The sequence below is a fragment of the Phalangium opilio genome, unplaced genomic scaffold (assembly GCF_054372755.1).
Source record: "Phalangium opilio isolate 3A_F unplaced genomic scaffold, DU_Popi_V2 ptg000082l_1, whole genome shotgun sequence".
NCBI lineage: Eukaryota > Metazoa > Arthropoda > Arachnida > Opiliones > Phalangiidae > Phalangium > Phalangium opilio.
Window position 1 is genome coordinate 14,357,734 of NW_028324189.1, and position 14,273 is coordinate 14,372,006.

The following is a 14,273-nucleotide window of genomic DNA, read 5'->3' on the forward strand; positions in this document are numbered from 1 at the left end:
CCACAATACATGATAACCATTTAATTTCTGAGCTTCCGTGGCTCAATGGATAGCGCGTTCGGCTGTTAACCAATAGGTCGGTGGTTAGAGCCCACTCGGTAGCGGTGTTGTGGAATCTCAAATGTAACGTAAATAGCCAAAGTTTTTCCACAATACCTAACGACCATTTCATTCCTGAGCTTCCTTGGCTTCATGGTCAGCGCGTTCGGATGTTAACCAAAAGGTCGGTGGTTCGAGCCCACCCGGGAGCGGTGTTGTGAAGTCTCAAATGTAACGTAAAAAGCCAAAGTTTTTCCACAATACCTGACGACCGTTTAATTTTTGGGCTTCCGTGGCGCAATGGTTAGCGCGTTCAGCTGTTATTCAAAAGACTGGTGGTTCGAGCCCACCCGGGAGCGGTGTTTTAAGATCTCAAATGTAACGTAAAAAGCCAAAGTTTTTCCACAATACTTGACGACCATGTAATTTTTGGGCTTCCGTGGCGCAATGGTTAGCGCGTTCGGCTGGTAACCGAAAGGTTGGTGGTTCGAGCCCATCCGTGAGCGGTGTTGTGAGGTCTCAGATGTGATGTAAAAAGTCAAAGTTTTTCCACAATACCTGACGACCATTTCATTTCTGAGCTTCCTTGGCTCCATGGTTAGCGCGTTCGTATGTTAACCAAAAGGTTGGTGGTTCGAGCCCACCCGAGAGCGGTGTTGTGAAGTCTCAGATGTGACGTAAAAAGTCAAAGTTTTTCCACAATACCTGACGACCATTTCCTTTTTGGGCTTCCGTGGCGCAATGGTTAGCACGTTCGGCTGTTAACCGAAAGGTTGGTGGTTCGAGCCCACTCGGGAGCGGTGTTGTGAGATCTCAAATGTAACGTAAAAATCCAAAGTTTTTCCACAATACCTGACGGCCATTTATTTTCTAAGCTTCTATGGCTCAATGGTTAGCGCGTTCGGCTGTTAAGCGAAAGGTTGGTGGTTCGAGCCCATCCGGGAGCGGTGTTGTGAGATCTCAGATGTAACTTAAAGAGTCAAAGTTTTTCCACAATACCTGACGACCATTTAATTTTTGGGCTTCTTTGGCTCCATGGTTAGCGCGTTCGGATGTTAAACAAAAGGTTGGTGGTTCGGGCCCACCCGGGTGCGGTGTTGTGAAGTTTCAAATGTAACGTAAAAAGCCAAAGTTTTTCCACAATACCTGACGAACATTTAATTTTTGGGCTTCCGTGTTGCAATGGTTAGCGCGTTCAGCTGTTAATCGAAAGGTTGGTGGTTCGAGTCCACCCGGGAGCGGTGTTGTGAGGTCTCAAATGTAACGTAAAAATCCAAAGTTTTTCCTCAATACCTGACGACCATTTATTTTCTGAGCTTCCATGGCTCAATGGTTAGCGCGTTCGACTGTCAATCGAAAGGTTGGTGGTTCGAGCCCATCCGGGAGCGGTGTTGTGAGATCTCAGATGTAACGTAAAAAGTCAAAGTTTTTCCACAATACCTGACGACAATTTAATTTTTGGGCTTCCGTGGCGCAATGGTCAGCGCGTTCAGCTGTTATTCAAAAGACTGGTGGTTCGAGCCCACCCGGGAGCGGTGTTTTAAGATCTCAAATGTAACGTAAAAAGCCAAAGTTTTTCCACAATACTTGACGACCATTTAATTTTTGGGCTTCCGTGGCGCAATGGTTAGCGCGTTCGGCTGTTAACCGAAAGGTTGGTGGTTCGAGCCCATCCGGGAGCGGTGTTGTGAGGTCTCAGATGTGACGAAAAAAGTCAAGGTTTTTCCACAATACCTGACGTCCATTTAATTTTTGGGCTTCCGTGGCGCAATGGTTAGCGCGTTCAGCTGTTAACCGAAAGGTTTGTGGTTCGAGCCCTTCCGGGAGAGGTGTTGTGGGGTCTCAGATGTAGCGTAAAAATTCAAAACTTTTCCACAATACATGATAACCATTTAATTTCTGAGCTTCCGTGGCTCAATGGTTAGCGCGTTCGGCTGTTAACCAATAGGTCGGTGGTTAGAGCCTACTCGGTAGCGGTGTTGTGGAATCTCAAATGTAACGTAAATACCCAAAGTTTTTCCACAATACCTAACGACCATTTCATTCCTGAGCTTCCTTGGCTTCATGGTCAGCGCGTTCGGATGTTAACCAAAAGGTCGGTGGTTCGAGCCCACCCGGGAGCGGTGTTGTAAAGTCTCAAATGTAACGTAAAAAGCCAAAGTTTTTCCACAATACCTGACGACCGTTTAATTTTTGGGCTTCCGTGGCGCAATGGTTAGCGCGTTCAGCTGTTATTCAAAAGACTGGTGGTTCGAGCCCACCCGGAAGCGGTGTTTTAAGATCTCAAATGTAACGTAAAAAGCCAAAGTTTTTCCACAATACTTGACGACCATGTAATTTTTGGGCTTCCGTGACGCAATGGTTAGCGCGTTCGGCTGGTAACCGAAAGGTTGGTGGTTCGAGCCCATCCGTGAGCGGTGTTGTGAGGTCTCAGATGTGATGTAAAAAGTCAAAGTTTTTCCACAATACCTGACGACCATTTCATTTCTGAGCTTCCTTGGCTCCATGGTTAGCGCGTTCGTATGTTAACCAAAAGGTTGGTGGTTCGAGCCCACCCGAGAGCGGTGTTGTGAAGTCTCAAATGTAACGTAAAAAGCCAAAGTTTTTCCACAATACCTGACGACCATTTCCTTTTTGGGCTTCCGTGGCGCAATGGTTAGCACGTTCGGCTGTTAACCGAAAGGTTGGTGGTTCGAGCCCACTCGGCAGCGGTGTTGTGAGATCTCAAATGTAACGTAAAAATTTAAAAACATTTTCCACAATACCTGAAAAACATTTAATTTTTGGGCTTCCGTTGCGCAATGGTTAGCGCGTTCAGCTGTTAAAAGAAAGGTTGGTGGTTCGAGCCCACTCGGGAGCGGTGTTGTGAGATCTCAAATGTAACGTAAAAAGCCAAAGTTTTTCCACAATACCTGACGAACATTTAATTTTTGGGCTTCCTTGTTGCAATGGTTAGCGCGTTCAGCTGTTAATCGAAAGGTCGGTGGTTCGAGCCCACCCGGGAGCGGTGTTGTTAGGTCTCAGATGTGTCGTAAAAAGTCAAAGTTTTTCCACAATACCTGACGACCATTTATTTTCTGAGCTTCCATTTCTCAATGGTTAGCGCGTTCGGCTGTTAACCGAAAGGCTGGTGGTTCGAGCCCACCCGAGAGGGGTGTTGTGGGGTCTCAGATGTGACGTAAAAAGTCAAAGTTTTTCCACAATACCTGACGACCATTTCATTTTTAGGCTTCCGTGGCGCAATGGTTAGCGCGTTCAGCTGTTAACCGAAAGGTTGATGGTTCGAGCCCACCCGGGAGCGGTGTTGTGAGATCTCAGATGTAACGTAAAAATCCAAAGTTTTTCCACAATACCTGACGAACATTTAATTTTTGGGCTTCCGTGTTGCAATGGTTAGCGCGTTCAGCTGTTAATCGAAAGGTTGGTGGTTCGAGCCCACCCGGGAGCGGTGTTGTTAGGTCTCAGATGTGATGTAAAAAGTCAAAGTTTTTCCACAATACCTGACGACCATTTCATTTCTGAGCTTCCTTGGCTCCATGGTTAGCGCGTTCGTATGTTAACCAAAAGGTTGGTGGTTCGAGCCCACTCGGCAGCGGTGTTGTGAGATCTCAAATGTAACGTAAAAATTTAAAAAAATTTTCCACAATACCTGAAAAACATTTAATTTTTGGGCTTCCGTTGCGCAATGGTTAGCGCGTTCAGCTGTTAAAAGAAAGGTTGGTGGTTCGAGCCCACTCGGGAGCGGTGTTGTGAGATCTCAAATGTAACGTAAAAAGCCAAAGTTTTTCCTCAATACCTGACGAACATTTAATTTTTGGGCTTCCTTGTTGCAATGGTTAGCGCGTTCAGCTGTTAATCGAAAGGTCGGTGGTTCGAGCCCACCCGGGAGCGGTGTTGTTAGGTCTCAGATGTGACGTAAAAAGTCAAAGTTTTTCCACAATACCTGACGACCATTTATTTTCTGAGCTTCCATTTCTCAATGGTTAGCGCGTTCGGCTGTTAACCAAAAGGTTGGTGGTTCGAGCCCACCCGGGAGCGGTGTTGTGAGGTCTCAAATGTAACGTAAAAATTCAAAGTTTTTCCACAATACCTGACGAACATATAATTTTTGGGCTTCCGTTGCGCAATGGTTAGCGCGTTCAGCTGTTAAGAGAAAGGTTGGTGGTTCGAGCCCACTCGGGAGCGGTGTTGTGAGATCTCAAATGTAACGAAAAAATCCAAAGTTTTTCCACAATACCTGACGAACATTTAATTTTTGGGGCTTCCGTTGCGCAATGGTTAGCGCGTTCAGCTGTTAATCGAAAGGTCGGTGGTTCGAGCCCACCCGGGAGCGGTGTTGTTAGGTCTCAGATGTGACGTAAAAAGTCAAAGTTTTTCCACAATACCTGACGACCATTTATTTTCTGAGCTTCCATTTCTCAATGGTTAGCGCGTTCGGCTGTTAACCGAAAGGCTGGTGGTTCGAGCCCACCCGAGAGGGGTGTTGTGGGGTCTCAGATGTGACGTAAAAAGTCAAAGTTTTTCCACAATACCTGACGACCATTTCATTTTTAGGCTTCCGTGGCGCAATGGTTAGCGCGTTCAGCTGTTAACCGAAAGGTTGATGGTTCGAGCCCACCCGGGAGCGGTGTTGTGAGATCTCAGATGTAACGTAAAAATCCAAAGTTTTTCCACAATACCTGACGAACATTTAATTTTTGGGCTTCCGTGTTGCAATGGTTAGCGCGTTCAGCTGTTAATCGAAAGGTTGGTGGTTCGAGCCCACCCGGGAGCGGTGTTGTTAGGTCTCAGATGTGACGTAAAAAGTCAAAGTTTTTCCACAATACCTGACGGCCATTTATTTTCTAAGCTTCTATGGCTCAATGGTAAGCGCGTTCGGCTGTTAAGCGAAAGGTTGGTGGTTCGAGCCCATCCGGGAGCGGTGTTGTGAGATCTCAGATGTAACTTAAAGAGTCAAAGTTTTTCCACAATACCTGACGACCATTTAATTTTTGGGCTTCTTTGGCTCCATGGTTAGCGCGTTCGGATGTTAAACAAAAGGTTGGTGGTTCGGGCCCACCCGGGTGCGGTGTTGTGAAGTTTCAAATGTAACGTAAAAAGCCAAAGTTTTTCCACAATACCTGACGAACATTTAATTTTTGGGCTTCCGTGTTGCAATGGTTAGCGCGTTCAGCTGTTAATCGAAAGGTTGGTGGTTCGAGTCCACCCGGGAGCGGTGTTGTGAGGTCTCAAATGTAACGTAAAAATCCAAAGTTTTTCCACAATACCTGACGACCATTTATTTTCTGAGCTTCCATGGCTCAATGGTTAGCGCGTTCGACTGTCAATCGAAAGGTTGGTGGTTCGAGCCCATCCGGGAGCGGTGTTGTGAGATATCAGATGTAACGTAAAAAGTCAAAGTTTTTCCACAATACCTGACGACAATTTAATTTTTGGGCTTCCGTGGCGCAATGGTCAGCGCGTTCAGCTGTTATTCAAAAGACTGGTGGTTCGAGCCCACCCGGGAGCGGTGTTTTAAGATCTCAAATGTAACGTAAAAAGCCAAAGTTTTTCCACAATACTTGACGACCATTTAATTTTTGGGCTTCCGTGGCGCAATGGTTAGCGCGTTCGGCTGTTAACCGAAAGGTTGGTGGTTCGAGCCCATCCGGGAGCGGTGTTGTGAGGTCTCAGATGTGACGAAAAAAGTCAAGGTTTTTCCACAATACCTGACGTCCATTTAATTTTTGGGCTTCCGTGGCGCAATGGTTAGCGCGTTCAGCTGTTAACCGAAAGGTTTGTGGTTCGAGCCCTTCCGGGAGAGGTGTTGTGGGGTCTCAGATGTAGCGTAAAAATTCAAAACTTTTCCACAATACATGATAACCATTTAATTTCTGAGCTTCCGTGGCTCAATGGTTAGCGCGTTCGGCTGTTAACCAATAGGTCGGTGGTTAGAGCCTACTCGGTAGCGGTGTTGTGGAATCTCAAATGTAACGTAAATACCCAAAGTTTTTCCACAATACCTAACGACCATTTCATTCCTGAGCTTCCTTGGCTTCATGGTCAGCGCGTTCGGATGTTAACCAAAAGGTCGGTGGTTCGAGCCCACCCGGGAGCGGTGTTGTAAAGTCTCAAATGTAACGTAAAAAGCCAAAGTTTTTCCACAATACCTGACGACCGTTTAATTTTTGGGCTTCCGTGGCGCAATGGTTAGCGCGTTCAGCTGTTATTCAAAAGACTGGTGGTTCGAGCCCACCCGGAAGCGGTGTTTTAAGATCTCAAATGTAACGTAAAAAGCCAAAGTTTTTCCACAATACTTGACGACCATGTAATTTTTGGGCTTCCGTGACGCAATGGTTAGCGCGTTCGGCTGGTAACCGAAAGGTTGGTGGTTCGAGCCCATCCGTGAGCGGTGTTGTGAGGTCTCAGATGTGATGTAAAAAGTCACAGTTTTTCCACAATACCTGACGACCATTTCATTTCTGAGCTTCCTTGGCTCCATGGTTAGCGCGTTCGTATGTTAACCAAAAGGTTGGTGGTTCGAGCCCACCCGAGAGCGGTGTTGTGAAGTCTCAAATGTAACGTAAAAAGCCAAAGTTTTTCCACAATACCTGACGACCATTTCCTTTTTGGGCTTCCGTGGCGCAATGGTTAGCACGTTCGGCTGTTAACCGAAAGGTTGGTGGTTCGAGCCCACTCGGCAGCGGTGTTGTGAGATCTCAAATGTAACGTAAAAATTTAAAAAAATTTTCCACAATACCTGAAAAACATTTAATTTTTGGGCTTCCGTTGCGCAATGGTTAGCGCGTTCAGCTGTTAAAAGAAAGGCTGGTGGTTCGAGCCCACTCGGGAGCGGTGTTGTGAGATCTCAAATGTAACGTAAAAAGCCAAAGTTTTTCCACAATACCTGACGAACATTTAATTTTTGGGCTTCCTTGTTGCAATGGTTAGCGCGTTCAGCTGTTAATCGAAAGGTCGGTGGTTCGAGCCCACCCGGGAGCGGTGTTGTTAGGTCTCAGATGTGACGTAAAAAGTCAAAGTTTTTCCACAATACCTGACGACCATTTATTTTCTGAGCTTCCATTTCTCAATGGTTAGCGCGTTCGGCTGTTAACCAAAAGGTTGGTGGTTCGAGCCCACCCGGGAGCGGTGTTGTGAGGTCTCAAATGTAACGTAAAAATTCAAAGTTTTTCCACAATACCTGACGAACATATAATTTTTGGGCTTCCGTTGCGCAATGGTTAGCGCGTTCAGCTGTTAAGAGAAAGGTTGGTGGTTCGAGCCCACTCGGGAGCGGTGTTGTGAGATCTCAAATGTAACGAAAAAATCCAAAGTTTTTCCACAATACCTGACGAACATTTAATTTTTGGGGCTTCCGTTGCGCAATGGTTAGCGCGTTCAGCTGTTAAAAGAAAGGTTGGTGGTTCGAGCACACTCGGGAGCGGTGTTGTGAGATCTCAAATGTAACGTAAAAATCCAAAGTTTTTCCACAATACCTGACGACCATTTAATTTTCGGGCTTCCGTGGCGCAATGGTTAGCGCGTTCAGCTGTTAACCGAAAGGTTGGTGGTTCGAGCCCTTCCGGGAGAGGTGTTGTGGGGTCTCAGATGTAGCGTAAAAATTCAAAACTTTTCCACAATACATGATAACCATTTAATTTCTGAGCTTCCGTGGCTCAATGGTTAGCGCGTTCGGCTGTTAACCAATAGGTCGGTGGTTAGAGCCCACTCAGTAGCGGTGTTGTGGAATCTCAAATGTAACGTAAAAATCCAAAGTTTTTCCACAATACCTGACGACCATTTCATTTCTGAGCTTCCTTGGCTCCATGGTTAGCGCGTTCGTATGTTAACCAAAAGGTTGGTGGTTCGAGCCCACCCGAGAGCGGTGTTGTGAAGTCTCAAATGTAACGTAAAAAGCCAAAGTTTTTCCACAATACCTGACGACCATTTCCTTTTTGGGCTTCCGTGGCGCAATGGTTAGCACGTTCAGCTGTTAACCGAAATGTTGGTGGTTCGAACCCACTCGGCAGCGGTGTTGTGAGATCTCAAATGTAACGTAAAAATTTAAAAAAATTTTCCACAATACCTGACGAACATTTAATTTTTGGGCTTCCGTTGCGCAATGGTTAGCGCGTTCAGCTGTTAAAAGAAAGGTTGGTGGTTCGAGCCCACTCGGGAGCGGTGTTGTGAGATCTCAAATGTAACGTAAAAATCCAAAGTTTTTCCACAATACCTGACGGCCATTTATTTTCTGAGCTTCTATGGCTCAATGGTTAGCGCGTTCGGCTGTTAAGCGAAAGGTTGGTGGTTCGAGCCCATCCGGGAGCGGTGTTGTGAGATCTCAGATGTAACTTAAAGAGTCAAAGTTTTTCCACAATACCTGACGACCATTTAATTTTTGGGCTTCTTTGGCTCCATGGTTAGCGCGTTCGGATGTTATTCAAAAGGTTGGTGGTTCGGGCCCACCCGGGTGCGGTGTTGTGAAGTTTCAAATGTAACGTAAAAAGCCAAAGTTTTTCCACAATACCTGACGAACATTTAATTTTTGGGCTTCCGTGTTGCAATGGTTAGCGCGTTCAGCTGTTATTCAAAAGACTGGTGGTTCGAGCCCACCCGGGAGCGGTGTTGTGAGATCTCTGATGTAACGTAAAAATCCAAAGTTTTTCCACAATACCTGACGAACATTTAATTTTTGGGCTTCCGTGTTGCAATGGTTAGCGCGTTCGGCTGTTAACCGAAAGGTTGGTGGTTCGAGCCCATCCGGGAGCGGTGTTGTGAGGTCTCAGATGTGACGGAAAAAGTCAAGGTTTTTCCACAATACCTGACGTCCATTTAATTTTTGGGCTTCCGTGGCGCAATGGTTAGCGCGTTCAGCTGTTAACCGAAAGGTTGGTGGTTCGAGCCCTTCCGGGAGAGGTGTTGTGGGGTCTCAGATGTAGCGTAAAAATTCAAAACTTTTCCACAATACATGATAACCATTTAATTTCTGAGCTTCCGTGGCTCAATGGTTAGCGCGTTCGGCTGTTAACCAATAGGTCGGTGGTTAGAGCCCACTCGGTAGCGGTGTTGTGGAATCTCAAATGTAACGTAAAAATCCAAAGTTTTTCCACAATACCTGACGACCATTTCATTTCTGAGCTTCCTTGGCTCCATGGTTAGCGCGTTCGTATGTTAACCAAAAGGTTGGTGGTTCGAGCCCACCCGAGAGCGGTGTTGTGAAGTCTCAAATGTAACGTAAAAAGCCAAAGTTTTTCCACAATACCTGACGACCATTTCCTTTTTGGGCTTCCGTGGCGCAATGGTTAGCACGTTCAGCTGTTAACCGAAATGTTGGTGGTTCGAACCCACTCGGCAGCGGTGTTGTGAGATCTCAAATGTAACGTAAAAATTTAAAAAATTTTCCACAATACCTGACGAACATTTAATTTTTGGGCTTCCGTTGCGCAATGGTTAGCGCGTTCAGCTGTTAAAAGAAATGTTGGTGGTTCGAGCCCACTCGGGAGCGGTGTTGTGAGATCTCAAATGTAACGTAAAAATCCAAAGTTTTTCCACAATACCTGACGGCCATTTATTTTCTGAGCTTCTATGGCTCAATGGTTAGCGCGTTCGGCTGTTAAGCGAAAGGTTGGTGGTTCGAGCCCATCCGGGAGCGGTGTTGTGAGATCTCAGATGTAACTTAAAGAGTCAAAGTTTTTCCACAATACCTGACGACCATTTAATTTTTGGGCTTCTTTGGCTCCATGGTTAGCGCGTTCGGATGTTATTCAAAAGGTTGGTGGTTCGGGCCCACCCGGGTGCGGTGTTGTGAAGTTTCAAATGTAACGTAAAAAGCCAAAGTTTTTCCACAATACCTGACGAACATTTAATTTTTGGGCTTCCGTGTTGCAATGGTTAGCGCGTTCAGCTGTTATTCAAAAGACTGGTGGTTCGAGCCCACCCGGGAGCGGTGTTGTGAGATCTCTGATGTAACGTAAAAATCCAAAGTTTTTCCACAATACCTGACGAACATTTAATTTTTGGGCTTCCGTGTTGCAATGGTTAGCGCGTTCAGCTGTTAATCGAAAGGTTGGTGGTTCGAGTCCACCCGGGAGCGGTGTTGTGAGGTCTCAAATGTAACGTAAAAATCCAAAGTTTTTCCACAATACCTGACGGCCATTTATTTTCTGAGCTTCCATGGCTCAATGGTTAGCGCGTTCGACTGTCAATCGAAAGGTTGGTGGTTCGAGCCCATCCGGGAGCGGTGTTGTGAGATCTCAGATGTAGCGTAAAAAGTCAAAGTTTTTCCACAATACCTGACGACCATTTAATTTTTGGGCTTCTTTGGCTCCATGGTTAGCGCGTTCGGATGTTAAAGAAAAGGTTGGTGGTTCAGGCCCACCCGGGTGCGGTGTTGTGAAGTTTCAAATGTAACGTAAAAAGCCAAAGTTTTTCCACAATACCTGACGAACATTTAATTTTTGGGCTTCCGTGTTGCAATGGTTAGCGCGTTCAGCTGTTAATCGAAAGGTCGGTGGTTCGAGCCCACCCGGGAGCGGTGTTGTTAGGTCTCAGATGTGACGTAAAAAGTCAAAGTTTTTCCACAATACCTGACGACCATTTATTTTCTGAGCTTCCATGGCTCAATGGTTAGCGCGTTCGGCTGTTAACCGAACGGTTGGTAGTTCGAGCCCACCCGGGAGCGGTGTTGTGAGATCTCAAATGTAACGTAAAAATCCAAAGTTTTTCCACAATACCTGACGACAATTTAATTTTTGGGCTTCCGTGCCGCAATGGTCAGCGCGTTCAGCTGTTATTCAAAAGACTGGTGGTTCGAGCCCACCCGGGAGCTTTGTTTTAAGATCTCAAATGTAACGTAAAAATCGAAAGTTTTTCCACAATACTTGACGACCATTTAATTTTTGGGCTTCCGTGGCGCAATGGTTAGCGCGTTCGGGTGTTAACCGAAAGGTTGGTGGTTCGAGCCCATCCGGGAGCGGTGTTGTGAGGTCTCAGATGTGACGAAAAAAGTTAAGGTTTTTCCACAATACCTGACGTCCATTTAATTTTTGGGCTTCCGTGGCGCAATGGTTAGCGCGTTCAGCTGTTAACCGAAAGGTTGGTGGTTCGAGCCCTTCCGGGAGAGGTGTTGTGGGGTCTCAGATGTAGCGTAAAAATTCAAAACTTTTCCACAATACATGATAACCATTTAATTTCTGAGCTTCCGTGGCTTCATGGTCAGCGCGTTCGGATGTTAACCAAAAGGTCGGTGGTTAGAGCCCACCCGGGAGCGGTGTTGTGAAGTCTCAAATGTAACGTAAAAAGCCAAAGTTTTTCCACAATTTCTGACGACCGTTTAATTTTTGGGCTTCCGTGGCGCAATGGTTAGCGCGTTCAGCTGTTATGCAAAAGACTGGTGGTTCGAGCCCACCCGGGATCGGTGTTTTAAGATCTCAAATGTAACGTAAAAAGCCAAAGTTTTTCCACAATACTTGACGACCATGTAATTTTCGGGCTTCCGTGGCGCAATGGTTAGCGCGTTCGGCTGGTAACCGAAAGGTTGGTGGTTCGAGCCCATCCGTGAGCGCTGTTGTGATGTCTCAGATGTGATGTAGAAAGTCAAAGTTTTTCCACAATACCTGACGACCATTTCATTTCTGAGCTTCCTTGGCTCCATGGTTAGCGCGTTCGTATGTTAACCAAAAGGTTGGTGGTTCGAGCCCACCCGAGAGCGGTGTTGTGAAGTCTCAAATGTAACGTAAAAAGCCAAAGTTTTTCCACAATACCTGACGACCATTTCATTCCTGAGCTTCCTTGGCTCCATGGTTAGCGCGTTCGGATGTTAACCGAAAGGTTGGTGGTTCGATTCCACCCGGGTGCGGTGTTGTGAACTTTCAAATGTAACGTAAAAAGCCAAAGTTTTTCCACAATACCTGACGACCATTTCATTCCTGAGCTTCCTTGGCTCCATGGTTAGCGCGTTCGGATGTTAACCGAAAGGTTGGTGGTTCGATTCCACCCGGGTGCGGTGTTGTGAACTTTCAAATGTAACGTAAACAGCCAAAGTTTTTCCACAATACCTGACGACCATTTCCTTTTTGGGCTTCCGTGGCGCAATGGTTAGCACGTTCGGCTGTTAACCGAAAGGTTGGTGGTTCGAGGCCACTCGGCAGCGGTGTTGTGAGATCTCAAATGTAACGTAAAAATTTAAAAAAATTTTTCACAATACCTGACGAACATTTAATTTTTGGGCTTCCGTTGCGCAATGGTTAGCGCGTTCAGCTGTTAAAAGAAAGGTTGGTGTTTCGAGCCCACTCGGGAGCGGTGTTGTGAGATCTCAAATGTAACGTAAAAATCCAAAGTTTTTCCACAATACCTGACGGCCATTTATTTTCTGAGCTTCTATGGCTCAATGGTTAGCGCGTTCGGCTGTTAAGCGAAAGGTTGGTGGTTCGAGCCCATCCGGGAGCGGTGTTGTGAGATCTCAGATTTAACTTGAAGAGTCAAAGTTTTTCCACAATAACTGACGACCATTTAATTTTTGGGCTTCTTTGGCTCCATGGTTAGCGCGTTCGGATGTTAAAGAAAAGGTTGGTGGTTCAGGCCGACCCGGGTGCGGTGTTGTGAAGTTTCAAATGTAACGTAAAAAGCCAAAGTTTTTCCACAATACCTGACGAACATTTAATTTTTGGGCTTCCGTGTTGCAATGGTTAGCGCGTTCAGCTGTTAATCGAAAGGTCGGTGGTTCGAGCCCACCCGGGAGCGGTGTTGTTAGGTCTCAGATGTGACGTAAAAAGTCAAAGTTTTTCCACAATACCTGACGACCATTTATTTTCTGAGCTTCCATGGCTCAATGGTTAGCGCGTTCGGCTGTTAACCGAACGGTTGGTAGTTCGAGCCCACCCGGGAGCGGTGTTGTGAGATCTCAAATGTAACGTAAAAATCCAAAGTTTTTCCACAATACCTGACGACAATTTAATTTTTGGGCTTCCGTGGCGCAATGGTCAGCGCGTTCAGCTGTTATTCAAAAGACTGGTGGTTCGAGCCCACCCGGGAGCGGTGTTTTAAGATCTCAAATGTAACGTAAAAAGCGAAAGTTTTTCCACAATACTTGACGACCATTTAATTTTTGGGCTTCCGTGGCGCAATGGTTAGCGCGTTCGGGTGTTAACCGAAAGTTTGGTGGTTCGAGCCCATCCGGGAGCGGTGTTGTGAGGTCTCAGATGTGACGAAAAAAGTCAAGGTTTTTCCACAATACCTGACGTCCATTTAATTTCTGGGCTTCCGTGGCGCAATGGTTAGCGCGTTCAGCTGTTAACCGAAAGATTGGTGGTTCGAGCCCTTCCGGGAGAGGTGTTGTGGGGTCTCAGATGTAGCGTAAAAATTCAAAACTTTTCCACAATACATGATAACCATTTAATTTCTGAGCTTCCGTGGCTCAATGGTTAGCGCGTTCGGCTGTTAACCAATAGGTCGGTGGTTAGAGCCCACTCGGTAGCTGTGTTGTGGAATCTCAAATGTAACGTAAATAGCCAAAGTTTTTCCACAATACCTAACGACCATTTCATTCCTGAGCTTCCTTGGCTTCATGGTCAGCGCGTTCGGATGTTAACCAAAAGGTCGGTGGTTCGAGCCCACCCGGGAGCGGTGTTGTGAAGTCTCAAATGTAACGTAAAAAGCCAAAGTTTTTCCACAATACCTGACGACCGTTTAATTTTTGGGCTTCCGTGGCGCAATGGTTAGCGCGTTCAGCTGTTATTCAAAAGACTGGTGGTTCGAGCCCACCCGGGAGCGGTGTTTTAAGATCTCAAATGTAACGTAAAAAGCCAAAGTTTTTCCACAATACTTGACGACCATGTAATTTTCGGGCTTCCGTGGCTCCATGGTTAGCGCGTTCGTATGTTAACCAAAAGGTTGGTGGTTCGAGCCCACCCGAGAGCGGTGTTGTGAAGTCTCAAATGTAACGTAAAAAGCCAAAGTTTTTCCACAATACCTGACGACCATTTCATTCCTGAGCTTCCTTGGCTCCATGGTTAGCGCGTTCGGATGTTAACCGAAAGGTTGGTGGTTCGATTCCACCCGGGTGCGGTGTTGTGAACTTTCAAATGTAACGTAAAAAGCCAAAGTTTTTCCACAATACCTGACGACCATTTCCTTTTTGGGCTTCCGTGGCGCAATGGTTAGCACGTTCGGCTGTTAACCGAAAGGGTTGTGGTTCGAGCCCACTCGGCAGCGGTGTTGTGAGATCTCAAATGTAACGTAAAAATTTAAAAAAATTT

At 46.2% G+C, this 14,273-nt stretch overlaps 7 non-coding genes across 7 annotated transcripts; all 7 read left to right on the forward strand.

Annotated features, from left to right (window-relative positions):
- The first annotated feature begins 472 nt into the window (after positions 1-472).
- On the forward strand, positions 473-545 carry TRNAT-GGU (transfer RNA threonine (anticodon GGU)). The gene has a single exon. It is a non-coding gene; the product is annotated as a tRNA-Thr (tRNA).
- An 809-nt stretch (positions 546-1,354) lies between these two features.
- On the forward strand, positions 1,355-1,427 carry TRNAD-GUC (transfer RNA aspartic acid (anticodon GUC)). Its single transcript has one exon. It is a non-coding gene; the product is annotated as a tRNA-Asp (tRNA).
- Positions 1,428-2,383: 956 nt separating this feature from the next.
- Positions 2,384-2,456, forward strand: TRNAT-GGU (transfer RNA threonine (anticodon GGU)). Its single transcript has one exon. It is a non-coding gene; the product is annotated as a tRNA-Thr (tRNA).
- Positions 2,457-5,328: 2,872 nt separating this feature from the next.
- TRNAD-GUC (transfer RNA aspartic acid (anticodon GUC)) lies at positions 5,329-5,401 on the forward strand. The gene has a single exon. It is a non-coding gene; the product is annotated as a tRNA-Asp (tRNA).
- A 956-nt stretch (positions 5,402-6,357) lies between these two features.
- On the forward strand, positions 6,358-6,430 carry TRNAT-GGU (transfer RNA threonine (anticodon GGU)). Its single transcript has one exon. It is a non-coding gene; the product is annotated as a tRNA-Thr (tRNA).
- A 3,755-nt stretch (positions 6,431-10,185) lies between these two features.
- On the forward strand, positions 10,186-10,258 carry TRNAD-GUC (transfer RNA aspartic acid (anticodon GUC)). The gene has a single exon. It is a non-coding gene; the product is annotated as a tRNA-Asp (tRNA).
- Positions 10,259-11,508: 1,250 nt separating this feature from the next.
- On the forward strand, positions 11,509-11,581 carry TRNAT-GGU (transfer RNA threonine (anticodon GGU)). Its single transcript has one exon. It is a non-coding gene; the product is annotated as a tRNA-Thr (tRNA).
- Positions 11,582-14,273: the final 2,692 nt, after the last annotated feature.